Source organism: Agelaius tricolor, unplaced genomic scaffold, assembly GCF_023055355.1.
Source record: "Agelaius tricolor isolate 1412-34295 unplaced genomic scaffold, bAgeTri1.0.p SCAF_2, whole genome shotgun sequence".
NCBI lineage: Eukaryota > Metazoa > Chordata > Aves > Passeriformes > Icteridae > Agelaius > Agelaius tricolor.
This window is the reverse complement of record NW_027269262.1, coordinates 19,237,264-19,253,124: the sequence shown is the minus strand read 5'-3', so window position 1 is coordinate 19,253,124 and position 15,861 is coordinate 19,237,264. Positions and strand designations below refer to the sequence as shown.

The following is a 15,861-nucleotide window of genomic DNA, read 5'->3' as shown; positions in this document are numbered from 1 at the left end:
ATATGGACGCAGCACCGCATCCTGCTGCAGCTGGGTTAGAAGAGGTCAGGCTGAAAGAGTTGGTGCTGTCAGTGTCAGGTAGGGGTTTTTTTACTTTACATATCCATTTTCTACAGGGAATACTTTCCCATACTGTACAGAATTTCTCTCTGGATTTTAGCATAAATCTAAAACATCTGCAGCTATCTTATGGAAGTGAAGATGATGAATAGTTATAGAAGTTGGAAAAACTGATATTCCTGATATATGCATAGATAGAAAGATTGGTCCACGAATCACTGTCTGAAAAATGTTCATGGCTAAAGTAATTTTGGTTCCTCTTGAGGATGTTAATCTATGACAGAGTCAAAGAAAATACATGATGGTAAGCCAGAATGGAGATTCACAGTATATAATTTATTTCTTAGTAAATATCTATTGGCATTCTCTTATGCCAAGATTTATTCAAAGTAATGAAAGATACCTCTCCTTGATGAAAAGAATTTGAACTGTTTTGCATGATAAAAGCTTGTGGATGAGTTAATCTTGACGTCCTGTAAATCTTGACATTCATTCCTCCAACACTCTAGTGTAGATCAACCACACAAAGTGACAGCAGTTCTTGCAGTAGGCTTCTATAAAACTTTTAGGCAGGAATACTTAGTTATAAAAACAGGTGAAGAAGTTAATGAGTTTCAGATACATGTATATATATATATATATATATATATAGATGTACAACAACAAAAAAAAGTAGAAATCTAGATGCCTAAGAGAATTATAGAATCATCAGACAGGATTTTGGTTTAGATTGATATGTAATATTGTTGGACAGGTTTTATGCATGTTTTTTTCTCTGTGTAGTATAATTTCATTTCATTCTTTAAAGTTACTAAGAAGTTTGATATGTCCCAGGCATGCTGCATTTGCTGCACTTGGGCAAGTTATTGAAAAGATGAGCTAGAGTGAGGTTGAGATTGAACCTCACATTGGAGGCAGGGATGTATAATTATTTAGTTGGTCCCCTGGAAAGAAACCCACTAAAGTGTGTGATTTCAGAGTAAGGTACAACTCCATTTTGAACAATTTTCCTAAACAGTACAAAAATTGTGACAGGAACTATTGTATAATTGTATATCTGTATCAATTCAATAATGTTGTCTTCCTGATCCCATCCATCCCAAAGATCTGTAAGCTTTTTACCAAGGTCTTAAAGATATTGTGGCAGCCAAACAGTATATGGATACAGAGTGCAAAAGAAACATCTTTTCCCAAATTGTTCTCCCTGATCTTCAGAATAATGTCAGATGTCTGACACATCTGCTTGATCATGCTCCTGATCATGCAATTCAGGGACAATTTTCCATTTTTGATGGACACTGTAGAGCTTTCATACTTTGCTCCATCTTTGCTGGTAATAAACCACCTCATAATAGCTGTAATCCCAGGCATTGATATTTGTTTTATTGGCATAAGGTAATAAAGAGCAGGTACTGATGACATTGCTGTAATTTTGCTGGTTAGATTCTGTACATATAGACAGATGTATGACAGTGCCTAGAATTAATGGGCAAACATCCAAGACTCAGTCCCTTGAATATCATCCAAGCTCACCTGAAGCTGCCTCCTATTTCCTGTGTCTCCAAATAGGGCAGGGAACTTGAAAGTATGTTTCCCCTTCAGAAGTTACTCATGATTTTATTTAAGAAGATAGGTTCAAATTCTGGTTCTACACACAGTATTAAAAAGTTATAGTCTGTTATAAGTTAATTTTAAAAAGCCCCAATGTGTTTATATTATTTAATCCAGTTCAATAAAATGCATCAGCAGCAGGATTTTTCAGATGAGCTTGTTCTTATTTACACATTAATTTCAGAATTGCCCTTACACATCAGTAGAGCTCTGATGCATAGAATTAGGAACTATTAATGCATCTTAAGAAGCTTGGAAGAGCAAAACACTACAATTTATTTTCAGAAGTTTTTAGAAGTTGGAGAAGTCCATGTACCCCTATGAAGTAGACTTCTAGAACTGAAATTTACAGAATTTAAAGAATATTATATATTTTTACTTTCTGGTATAGATAATTTCCATATGCTGCAAAATATTTATACTGTCATTGTTAAGTATTCTGGGACACAAAGAGTTTCTACCTTCTGATCATTACATAGTATTAAGAACAAAACTATTGTTTCACTATGTTCAACAAAAAAAAATAAAATATCATCATATACTAATTTTTGACAGTTCATTTTGTTTACCTTAACAGCTTGTCCAAAAGTGAATTTGACTGGGGTTTTGATATGGGATATTTTTTGGTGTTTTTTTTGTTGTGGTTATTTAGTTTGTTTGTTTGTTTGGTTTGGCTTGTTTTTCTGTTTAATATCTGATAATTGGAGGGAAGGAACAAAACCTTCAGTTGTACATCTAAATCAGTCACAAAACGTTCTGAGGGTAAAAAAGGTGTATAAATATCAAGGTGTTACCATAGCTTTGTCTCTGCTGTAATATGCTGTAAGCACAATAATTCTCAGTGTTACACATCCACCAGAGGACAATGAATTACTTCTCTCTATCAGCTGCTCTGCAGAACTTTGTTCACTCACTTGATGATCCACAGACCATTGTTAATAGTCACTGATCAGACCAGGATTTGTTCATGTCTTTTTCCAGAGCCAAACGTAATCAGTGTTTTGCAAAGCAACAACATTTTTTGTTCACTTCAAAATATTTTGAAATTCAAACAAACCAAAAAATTTAGAGTTTTTGTCAAAACTGTACCATGTGTTTTAATGATAGTTTGTTGCATGCTGCTCAGCAAAGCCATTCTGTTATCACATCACAGCATTCAAGCAGATTATGTGAAACAAAGTGTTTTCAATATCAGGGAAAACAGTATTTTGTTAGGATCCTGGTATCTGATGATCTGCATTTCTTGGTGACACCTGTCTTATAACTTCTACTTTCAAGTGGCTTCCCAACCAACAAACCCTTTTCTTTTATGGTACTAAAGGAATATGTTTGGGTTTTACATGACTGTATTCCTAAAAATTACAAATTTTCTCTAACAGGGAAACTATATACTTCTGTACATACTTATATAAACTATATATTTCTGTGTGGAATACAGACAGTAAAAGATAGGATTAAATACAGGTACATGCACACATGTATGCAAATATATAATAGACTCATTTAATTTAATGACTTAGGTTGGAAGTGACCCTAAAGATCATCTAGTTCCAGCACCCCTGCCATAGGCAGGGATGCCATCATCTATATATAAATAAATATATGTATATAGGATTGTATATAAATTTGAGGAAGCTGCAGGTGCTGTTTCAGTGCAATTTCATTTGCTCTGTCATTTTTTTTCCAGTAAAAAAATTAAAAACAAACTAAAGATTCTGCTTTTCATTGTATTATGAAGTGTATTTTAAATTACATTGTTATTGCTTCTCTTTGAAATATTTTGACAGTACATGTAATAATTGTTTTTGCAAACTTCTCTACTTCTAAAATCTAGTAATTTGAATTACTGCTTCATATATTATAGAAAACATAAAATAGGAAAAACACCGAAGTATTTCTTATTTGACTACATGTCTGAAGAACTGTTGTTTCTGTCTTTAAACTTTCATCAGAGATTAATTATTTGTTCATGCTTAATAAAGCACACCAGACTCTTGCAGTTTTCATTAGCTGAGGTGACTTCTGTCAACTTTGAGTAACTTCTGTTTGCCATGATAATACTTTACATTTATATAACAGTTTTCATTCAAAAGTATTTCAAACTGCTTTGCTTAGTGTGTTTATATAAGGGATAAATTAACCAACCAGTAAATTAGAGTTACCTCTGTAGTGAAGCTCTGCAGAAACTTTGTGCGAGACTCTTACATGGGTTTAATTTTTTATCTTTTACATAAAATTTCACTGATTTCAAGGAAGCAAAGCATACAATTAAATTAAACTGTGTTTTATAGAGGAGAAAAGAGTCTTGCTACTAGGGTGCTTGGCTCCAGCCAAGAAGTGGTCTCTGCTCCTTGCTTCTGCTATACACATCCTGTCATTCCTCCAGCAATTTGTTTGGTATCATTTGAGCCTTTAAAATGTCACATGATCATAGAATGGCTTGAGTTGGAAGAGAACCAAAAGAATCATCAAAGTTCAACTCCTGGTCCTGCACAGGACAACTTAAGAATCACACCATGTGCCTGAGAGCATTGTCCAAATGCTTCTTGAGCTCTGTCAGGCTTGGTGCTGTGACCACTTCCCTGGGGAGCCTGTTCTGGTCTCCAACCACCCTCTAGGTCAAAAACTTTTTCCTAATATCCAACCTAAACCTCCCTTGAGAAGACTTCATGTCATTCCCTCAAGTCCTGTCACTGGTGACCACAAAGAAGAGTTCAGAGTCTGCCTCTCCTCCTCCTCTCACAAGGAAGTTGCATCTTCAGTAAGGTGTCCCCTCAGTCTCCTCCAGGCTGAACAGACCAAGTGACCTTAGCCACTCTTTGTGTGCCCTCCCCACCCATCCACCTTTCACCATCTTTGTGGCTCTCCTTTGGATGCTCCCTAGTGACTTTATAACTTTTTTTACATTATGGTACCCAAAAATGCACACGATACTCCAGGTAAGACCACCCCAGTGCAGAATAGAGTGGAACAATCACCTCCTTTGACTGACTGGCAATGTTGTGCCTGAGGAATTACTATTAATAATAATGCCATCTCAGCTTTGATGACTGTTCATGTGTACATAATTAATTACTTGAAATGCAAGCAAATCATAGTTAACTTTAGCCACCTTTTAGTAATGAATAAGCCCTCTTCTACAAACAGAAAGATAATTTGTACGATGCTGAATTTGCAATGTGCTAATAATATATCTAATGAAGATCATCTTAGAGTTTGAAGCATCAATTATCTATCTAAGAAATAATGCTTGATTTATTCCATATTGTTAGCAATTTCATTATATTGGATGAACTCCTGTTTATGTACATGTCATGGTTTGACACTGGCACAATGCCAGGGCCTCCATGAGAATACCCTCTCCCTGGTTTCTGCTGTGAGATGTGACCAGGAATAAGCAAAGCAGGCTCCCACTTAGGGAAAAAAAAAAGAATTTATTAACTAAACTACAAGGAAAAGGAGAGAAAAAAAAAAAAAACACACAAGGAAAATGAAAACTTCACAAATACATCTCCTCCTCCTCCCTATCAAATTCCCAATACAATGCATCCCCCAAATCATCAACTCTTGGTCCGGCACCACCCTTCAGAATACTCAATTACTCAATCCTCAGTTCATCAAGAGGAGAAGGAGTCCTTCTTGTGCCAATGGTGACCTCTTCCTTTCATGTCCAGTGCTCTCACCACTGAACATGGACCAGAGCTGCTTCTAGGGTCGACTTTTAAGGATGCTTCATCCCACTCCAAAAAGGCACAGTCTCAACTTTGGGACATCTGTCCCCCCCATATTTTTCACCCCCTGGGGCCGAGGGGTACCCACACTGAACCCTCTTGGTCCTGAGGCATTGCCTCCCCCTAGAATGCAGTCCCTGTATCACAAGGGAACAAGGCTCTGTCCATGGCTACACAAAAAGAGTCCAGCATAAGCTACTCCATCATCTCTTCCACCTGAGTTCTTCTCTATTTCTCTCGTGGCCCATTCCCTCTTATCTCCTCTATATCAGTCTTCTCATTCAGCTCCAGGAGGATTAGCATTTGTAAGGTTTCCATCATCCCAGAAAAGGGTTAAAAATCTGAGGCTCTGTCTGTCCAGAACTCCCACGGCTGCCCAGCCTGGCACCTTCTCGCCACCCCCCCTTCCCCTTCTCGGCCGGCCAAGCACAGGCACAGGCTCTCTCTCTGTCTCTCCTGGGTGGGGGGTGGCTGCCCGATGCCTCTCAGTGCTCCTCCTCCACCCTTCCATCCTGCAGGGGCCTTCCCCTCCCTTCTGTCCAGGGCCCGGCCTACCTCACCCGGCCCCATGGCTGCCCCTGCCCCGCCCAGCCCGCAGCCGGGCAGGGGAGCTCTGAGCCTTTCCCTGACCGGAACCCAAGAGAGCCTCCCAGGGGAGAGCCCTGCTTTAACCCCGTGTGCTCAGAGGCGGAGCCAATGTCCCAATGGCCACATTAGGTGCCAATATTAAAATCTGAGCATCCGTTGGCCTAACCACAGCATCCCAGAAAACATATTTACTGTCAAACCACCACAGTACAGCAATAAACAAAGTATCTTGAGGTTCTGGCTGGAATTTCTAGATGCTGTTTAGTAGAACAAAGTTCTTCATTGATATATCATAAGATAGTTGCTATAAGAGGATGCAAAACTAGGTAAAACCCAGAAATAACTTTTTTTTTTTTCATTTCAACTTGGCTGGATCATACTTCTTCATTGTGAATGTCAAACATCACAAAGTGTGTCAGTCCTTTTTATTTTATTTTATTTTTTTTTTTTCTTGAATGGAGTTGGTAGTATTGGAATCTCCCTAAGCTAAACAATTTAAAGTAGCAAGTTGGTTTAGGGTGGTAAAAAAATTTACCAATGTGGGATTTTTTTCATTCAAGGATGGCAGGAGTAAGAAAATTCTTCAAAACTGGAACAGGGGGACAATTATTTTGCTTGCCTTTTGACATTCATGTTTCTCCTGGCCTCACCTCAGCATGACATTGCAGTGTAAATGTCTTTTTAAATGTAAATGTCTTTAGTACAGAAACTACCTTTCTGTACTTTAGAACAAATTAAATTATTTTCCTTAGCCTGCAGTAGACTATTCTATGGTCCTTTCTGAAGAACCCCAAGTATCACAAGTAATTGTACAAAGTTTACAACCCACAAGAAATAGTACAAACTTCTCAACTGGTTTCATGTCCAGTGATGCAATGAATTTACAGAAACTGAAGGGTAATAGGCAGAACAAAGATGTTGAATTTGGCCCACAGTAACTTCAGTGTAGTTGCTCATATGAGTAAATGTTTTCAGAATTGGAAACTTTTTCACTTTGTGAAATAAAGAGTGATTCAAAAACACTGGTCACAAAACAAGCTGTGTAAGGGAAGATTTTGTCACTTCTAGATACTCTATATATGTATAAGAACCTATGTACTCTAGGTTCTTTTTGGTCCAATATAACAGCGCCCAACAGAATTTTATTTTTTTTTAAGCTACTTGCACCATTATTCACAGTTATTTGGATAAATAGACTTTGGCTTCTTGGACATAAGTGATGATTCATATTCATATTAGTAATCCCAGGGATTACTTCAAAATTTTTGCTGAATGTGTTTCCTGCTTCTCCTTTATGGGACATAAAGTAACTTCTACACATAACCATTAATTGATAGTAAAAGTTTTCAATTATGTGCAATAAAAATACACAAAACAAATAGAACACTCTCCAACAAATGAACAAAAAAATAGAGAGATTGTTAGTTGCTCTGTATTACTAAAATAATCTACACTCAAAATAGATTAATTCAAGAATAATTTATTTTGGTAAAAAAATCTAGGAACTAGCTGTATCTTTGTGTTGCAGCTTGCTGTGTGATAGCATAGGAGGAAAGAGCCCCCTAATGGCTTTAAGTTAGCTAGGAAAATAAAAACAAATTTTGCATTCTGTGACTTCAAGCTGGAAAGGAATACAACATTAATTTCCAAAAGATCAAATTAATCTTTTGAGAAAAAGGTGACATAACTGAATCAGTTTAAAGTGTTGCAAAAAGTCCAGATTAACACTAACAACATCAAAGACCTGAAAGAAAATGCACAGTTTGTAATATACAAACTCTTAACTCATTCTCATTTGTGTATTTTTCATGTAGTTTTTCTGGATCTGACAAAAGAAGATGATTAAAATATTTAATGTGGAAATGAATAACGTATCTTGTGAGAAGAAAAATATGAATGTAAGCTTAACTAATTGTTTGGGTTTCTGATTCTCTTTTGAGCTTTAAATAAATAAATTTAAGGTTCAAATTAAATATTACCATTACCGTTGCAAAAAAACCCGACTTTTTAGTGTTATTTGGAGTTTCATGGCTTAGATGTAACCTGACTAATAACAGACATTAATCTTGAGGGAAAAAAATTGCTGTCTTGGAAATCACAGAATTACCATGATTTTTTTTTCTAATCAGAAAATCCTAAGGTATATTTAAAAAGAACAGTATAGTGAACAAAACTTTTCAGAGAAAAAAGAGAGATATTATAAGAGCTGTAGGAAAGCTTTTGAGCATAAAGGACTTCTTTTGCTAGTAAAACTGCACATGAAATATACCGAGGCAGGCCTTGAGCTTTGTAAGAATACAAAGTGAATTAGACATTCAATTATCTTAGCTCTTTATAAAATACTGTCTATGCTTGGTAAATCTAGCTTTCAATACCCATATCTTTGTCTCAGTGTTACGATTTGCAGTCAGATAATTAAAATATAAAGAGTTTCCTTCCATTATTTATGGTCAGATTCTGCACTCTGACTCCATAGTCAATGTAGGGAGTGCTCACCTTTGGCAGTATTTTATGGAGTAAAATACCACACAATAAAGCTATGGTGGCAAAATGTGCCCCCAAGAGAATGTCTGGCTACCTGGAAAGAGTTTCAGAAGGAAACATCAAAATTGCTGACATTTGTGTATATAAGAAATAACATAAACCCTATTCATTATAGACGATACAAGGTATTAAAATAGTACCAGTGCTATAGTTTAAGTAAGCCTTTAGTTTGGGGTCATCAGTTTAGTTCCTGTTTTGCCAATGCTTATTCATATGATACATTATAGCAGACAAAACTTTCTCTTAAGCATTGTGTATTTTTATCCTTGTGGTCACTTAGATACCCCTTGAACTAATTTTTAGTTTGTAAAAAATCTTTACATATCAAAGGTCCTCAATTCTTATATGTCTTTTAAGAATGATAAATAATCATTTTGACAACTCCACTTCTCATTTGGGTTTTTGAGAAGACATTAATTATTTCAGTATGGTGTTTTATGGAAATTTATTAAAAATTTCTTGGTAAAGGAAGTGAAGAAAGTGTTTTTGTGTAGTTGTGATTCTTTAGTCATTGGATAAATTGGATTACACATAGGTCCACCTCCTAGCAGCAAGACCTTGCTATAGGCAGTTTCCTAACTGGCCAAAGCATTGGAACACTGTACTTGGCTGGGTCAAAGTTTACTTAAATGCTTGCATAAATAGATTGATGCCTCTACTTCACCCAGAGGGAATAATCACAATATCTGGCATATGAAAATCTCTGCAGTATGGAACAAGGAGCAGAGTGCACAAACTGATGAGGAAGGTGGTGCACGTTGTCACAGCTGGAAGCAATGTGCTGCTAATGAAGGAGCTGTCTTAGCGTTATGCTCCTGTGGCCTGTAAACACCCAGTCAATCAACTTCCTGACATACTTCAAATCCAAAAGCTGGGTTATTTCAGATATAGTCTATCACCTTCAAAATCTCAGCAATCTATCAGAACCTATCACCTATGACAGCAAAACCACTTAAAACACAGCTGAAGGAAATAAATAGAAACTTTATGTGGAGCTCTGCAGTTACAAGACAGTAGAGTCAATGTCATAGCAAAACAGGCAATCAGTCCATGGGATGGCTGCTTCAAACATACAGTACAGTGTAACAGAACATCCTAGGTTTCATATTTCAAGTCATAAGCCTTGATCTTTGCTTTGCAGGCAGAATGATAGCAATGAGTACTATATAGATAAAAAATGGCAGTCTAATGATAAATTATTTAAGGCTGACCATATTTGCTCAGCAGTGGCATGTTTGCAGTGAAAAGACAGATACTATTTCAAACTGCTGACAAGCACTGAGAAATCCTTCAGGTAAATTCTTTCTACCTGGCATCACAATATGTACACTAATGGATCAATAATATGGGAGAGCTTGTGTGCCATTATTACTCCAGACTGTTTAGCATGTGTGGGACAAGTTACATTAAAACATCATCCAAGTAGTTAGAAATGATCTTTTCTGTTTCATTCCATTCACCTTAAGGGTTAAGCATGATAAATGCAATGCACAAACCATGTCCTGTGAATTGTCTTTAGGGGTACATAACAATTGTTACATACAGTCTGAAAGTGAAAGAAATACAAGTGCAAAAATGCATTCTGAGAATAAATGCCAAAGCTTGTATTTAACATGCAAGATACAAAAAGAATAATTCCTTTCTTATCTGCTCAGAAAAGCAAATGATATTATCCTTACCTGGAAGATCAAACTCTGTATATCATCAATAATATGTGAGGTAAGGGGAGAGAATGAATTTTTGTCTTCCGTAATAAGCCTTTCTTCAGAGAAGCAGAACATGAGAGATGTAATTGTAAGTGAAACGAACTATTCCAAGATCCAGTCTGTCATCAGTTGCACTGGCTTAGAGCTGGCATCCTCTTGCAAATGAAAAAAGGGTAGCTCAGCAAGTTCTCCACTGAAGGAGCTCAATATCAGTGTTATCAGGCACCAGCTGTCACACGCTGATGCTACAGTGGGTACGGTCTCCCTCTATTGCACGCTTTCTCTCGCTTGCTCTCCCTCTCTCTCACCCTGACGTTCACTCAGCTCTGAATCTGAGCTCCTTCTGCTGCTGTATAATCAATCTAGCCTGTCTCAATCTAATAGGCCTCTCTTTAACCAGCCAATCAATAGCACAGATTCCGCTGCTGCTCCCCAGGGTCTTTACCAGGAGCAGTACAAACAATAAGAGTTTGGCCAGCAGTTTAACTAAGTATTTTTTCTTTATTTTATCTCTGTTAAAGAAAAATTGTTTAGGAGAGCCCAGATCCAAAGCTATCTTTCTCTGTGTTTTTCGTGATAGTTATATAAAACATGCACATTGCATGCAGTAGCATTCTGAACACTTTAAAATTTTTACCCATTTTACATGTTTTAGAATGCATATTTAAAAAGAAAGAAAATAAACACACACTCCCCCCACAGTGCAGTCTAGAAATGAATCTGCACGCCGAGCCTCAGGCTTTGTGGTCGGAAAAACCCAGTTGTGTGTTTTGCAACTGGAATTGTTTATGGCAATTGTGGAAATTTAACATAAACTAAGAATCAGGAGAATTGGGCTTCACAGACTGTGTTCCTAACCCCTGTCAGCTTGAACTAACTTCATCCCTACACTATCTGTGTTTCACCTTGTGTGTCTTGTAGGAGGTTATGTGGGTTTTGTTCTTTGTTTGTTTGGGGGTTTTGTTTATTTCTTTGTTTGCTTGGAGGTTTGTTGTTGTTTGGGGTCTTTTTTTTAAGAATTTGTATGGAAACATCATAAATTCAGATACAGGAGGTGAAGATACAGTATCTATTCAGCAGATTCACATGGGACTGCTAGAATAGTGGTCAGAGTTAACTGATAGCAGCAAATATCTGCAGTATGCTACAAGCACGCCTTATCTTACTCTGCATTTTACTCCCCACATATGCAAGAAGTATAGTATCACAAAATTTCAGGAAGGATATTGTGCAAAGTAAGTATTTTTATGCAATAGACTTGCATGCTTTTTCCATTTTTTAAAATTTAATTTTATTTCATAATTCAGGGACACTAAATCATCAGGACTTGATTTAAGGCCCACTCACTCAGGTTGCAGGTGAAAATTATGAACCAAATCTCATGCTCAAGCAAACTGTGGGAGAATACCAACCATCCTCTGAAGTCCAGAAGGTAGGTTACATCAGTCACAGGTGTTTCTGCATGGCAGAACATTGACACTATTGTGTCACAAAAACATGAGTTCAATGCATTCAGTGATTTTCCAGAGAACATACTGTCCCATCTTTGCTGGTTCCCTCATATATGATTCTTGCAGAAATTCATCTGAATGTGGAAACAAAATGACAGCTTTGATTTTCTACCTTTTCAGTGTTTGGATTATCCATCAGTCTTAGGATCTCTCAATAGTTTTATTGCATTAGGACTTTGTCACTGTGGTCCTGTCCTGAGAACAGAAACTTGCAATCCTGATGTTTATTCCGTGGCTAAAATTGCCTCCTTAGAGAGCTAGCATACGTCAAACCTTTTACCGAAGTATGAACACTGTAGCCTAACATCAGAGTCTGGCATAAGCATAAGCAGGTAAATGTACTCATAATTAAATAAGATTTTCTTGTGACAACCTTGTTGATAGGCATTTCCACTTAACTCATGGGATTTCTTGTACAATCTTTCAGGAACGGTCAAAAAGGGTTTCTTCTTTCCAGTCCCTTTATCAAAAAATCTCTTACTAAACTCGTATCAGGTAGTTTCTGCCTTATATAACCTACCTAGCAGACTATCCAGACTTCTTTGATAAACAAAAACTGGTGCTATTAAGTCATCAATTTTCTGTAAGTGTCTTGAATTACTAGTCAAAGACTGAAGAGGAAAAACAGCAAGAAGAAAGAGACCAGCTATTAAACTGGAGTTTGCAATACAAGAAGGGAATATATGGTGCTCATAAACAACAAGAGGTATCTCTAAGCCCATTCAGAGAAATGGAGCTACCAGGAAAAAATTCCATTTATTCTGAGTGTTTACACAAGAGTGTGTGTAGGGTAATGTGATGACAGAAAATATCAATACATTTATGCACTTGAATCTCTTTCAATGCACATACCAAAAAAAAAAAAAAAAAAAAGGAAACAACCAATGAAGTCGTATTACTCAAAGCAAGTTCAACTCATCCATTCTTCATGTGAAATATCACAGTATCAACTAACAATCTCTGATTTCCCAGATGCATATGGAATACCTCATTAATTGCAGCCTACAAAACACATTTAACAGATGTCTCAAGTGTTTTGAGTGCTCTGGATCAGCTAAGTGATTTTCATGGATAGAGAAAAAGATTGACATGAGAAAATAAAATGAAGATCAATAGAATTGTATGAATGTAGATGTGGTGGTGAAAGTGTGAGAGTCTGTACAGGCCTGCAGGATGGAAAAGGGACAAATAGGGTGTTCTGCCCTTGAAGGGAGGGTAGGAACAGGGAGGTGTAGGACAGGACTAAGTTTTTTGTGGGTCTCAGGGAAAAAGGTCCAATAACACATGATGTAATGGAATAGCTGTTTAAATAGGAGATTATGAAGAAGACTATAGATCCTTGCATTCCTTGAGTCCTGACAACCCTCCTTTCATACAGCACAGACCAAGGGCAGACTTTCCTACAGCACCATGTGCCAATTCCATTCATTGAGAGGTCCTTTTTTCCCTTCCATGTTGGAGAACCCTTTATTTTGCATAACAAAGACAGCCACATACCATCTCCTGATATTTTGTAGTGATATCTCTGTCTGTCCTAACACTCACCTGCACAGCAAAAACTGGTGGGGGAGATGCCAACAGGGGACAATCCCTTAAAACAGCTGCTCACATTAGCATTAGGGCTGCTCAAGCTCTAAGCCTGGGGCCCAACAGAGCAGGCAAGGACTATCCAGAGCCACTGTGTACAATGCAGTGTTATCCACAGGGCTCCCAATACAGATGGGAGGAGCACTGTTGCATGTATTGGAGTAGGAGTTCACTTTCCAAGTGAGCTGATATTCTTTCTGACTCCTTTCTGCAGCTAATCAAATCTACTGCATGCAAACCAAACAGCAATTATATGTGAGCTAGGTACTACTGCAAAATTGTGCATTGTGCAGTTTGATATTTTAGTGTCTGGTTTTTGTTTTCAGGCAAAGGCAGGATTGTCAGGGTCACATTTTTAGAGGATGACTGGGAATCTCAGCAACTGGACTTTTATATAAATAATAAATTAATGATTTAAAAACTATTTACTGAAATATTAATTGCATTTTAAGAATACAAATGTTATCACAGAGTTGTCCAAAGGTAGCTTTAGATTCTACATAGCTCTGTGGAACTTTCATTTGTACTGAATGTATGTGGAAATACCTCTTTGGCCTTCATGTATGTTGTGAAGTATGATAAATTGTTTCAAGAATGAATTGATTCAACAGATCACATCACGATGATTCCAGAACTGCACTTATTTATTTTCAGTGGATAAAAGAAATGGTTGTTATCTAGTTAATATATGTTTAATACTGAAGGGATTCATGTTGAGAAGCATGTGAAACATTGAGCTAAACAATGTCAAAGTAGCCTAGAAAAAAAGGCACACTTTATAAACTTTATTAATAAGCTCTGGGCATCCATCTGGTTTTCATTTTATTTTGCTTGTTCTGGGGAAAAGTAAGAAGCAATTATGTCATAGAACACTTCTATTTGCAATCACCATCTTATCAAGTATAATTCTGTATGAGAAATTGTTTTTTCACTATTTCAGATTCAACTAGCAAGAGGAAATAAATGTGGTTCCTACAGCATGATTCCAAAAATAATCAAAGTAGTTCTTCTCTCTCCAATGATCAAAGGAAAGTCAGAATATTGAATATGCAGCTTCACGAGACTGCATCTTGTGAACATCTAATAACAAGTAGCAGATTTGCCTATAAATAGAGATGCCTTTGATAAATTCCCTCAAAGAAAATAAAAAGTCAGGATTCAATATTTTGCACCTTTCACAGGAAAGAATTAAACGGGCTTCCTAGATTGCACATAAACACTGATTCTATTGATTCTATTGCTGAGTGCAGCATTCAGGTTTCAAGTTCTGCCAAGCTTTAACACATTCTTTAAGTTCTCAGGCTACTCACAGGCTGGAAATTAGGCACTGCATATTCAGCTATTCAATGTAGAAACCTAAAGTATTATTCATTTTTACTGATGCTTAAGAAAAGTCTTTTTCTGACAGTAGAGGGAAAAAATACTTGTTTCAAATTTTTAAATGTAAAGGTACAAGTGCTGAAAGACAAATAAGATAATGATGCTTAATTCTTTGTGTTCTTTATAGTATTTGTCAGTATTCCTCAGTGATGCCAAGCAATAGGACAAGAGACAACGGGCAGAAACTAATGAAACCTGAACATGAGGAAAAACTTCTTTATTGTGAGAGTGATCGAGCACTGGAACAGGTTGCCCTGAGAGGTTGTAGACTCTCTCAAAGTAGAGATATTCAAGAACTCTCTGGACACAATCCTGTGCCATGTGCTCTAGGACAACCTTGCCTGAGCAGGGAGGTTGGACCAGATGACCTACTGTGGTCCTTTTCTTCATAGAATAGGAAACTGTTACAATTTAATTAGATTCTTTTTTTTTCTATTTTAAGATATCGAAGCTAGTATTTAAGTTTTAGAGATACTCAATTCGGTTTTGGTAAATGTGCTGGTGAATTAGGGAAGGCAAATATCCATTTATTAAAGACTTTGACTTCAGCCATGAAAGTTATGTATATCAACATGATATAATGTAATGCATGTCCATAAATCACAATATACCTTATTTTCTATCTGAATGCTTTAGTGAACTTCAGGGTGAGCATTGTTATAAAAGTGCAAACCAATTTAAATGAAATTTTTTGTAGTCATCACTGTTAATATTTATAATATCATTGTTTTCTTGGTCAGACAAATAATTCACTAAAATATGATGCAAAACTAAGTATGTAACATTTCTAGGACTATATTTGCCTTCTCTGTGTAAAGGTCTTCTACTCCAAATTTTTGAACACTTCTCTGGGAATTTACCAGACTTACTTTAAATTGATGTCTCTCTATGATCTATTTAAGACAACAGAAATTGATCTTTTTCACAGAATTCAGAATCTTCAAAGGGCCTCACTGATGTTAGTGAATGAAATGGGCTGTGCTATTCTCAAAGCCTGCTGAAATGGAAAAGCCCATAACCAAACACCTAGGGGTGTTTCTTCCTCAGCAAACATCTAAAATTTTTTCTTCCTCTGAACACCATGTCCATATCTAATCTACTTCTTGGAATGTTTGTAATAATTTCTTAATGTTGCATAAGCAT

General features: G+C 36.7%; 1 protein-coding gene across 6 annotated transcripts in view; it reads right to left on the bottom strand.

Moving 5' to 3' along the window:
* The window catches only part of CDH18 (cadherin 18), a 494,422-nt gene extending 483,862 nt beyond the window's left edge, over nt 1-10,560 (bottom strand). For 4 of the 6 annotated variants that reach the window (XM_071453812.1, XM_071453784.1, XM_071453774.1 and 1 more), the window contains exon 1: nt 10,214-10,560. The gene's annotated coding sequence lies outside the window, so the exon portion shown is untranslated. The remainder of the gene's footprint in view (nt 1-10,213) is intronic. The other 2 variants (XM_071453884.1, XM_071453894.1) reach the window with 2 other exon arrangements.
* Between the last annotated feature and the right edge of the window lie 5,301 nt (nt 10,561-15,861).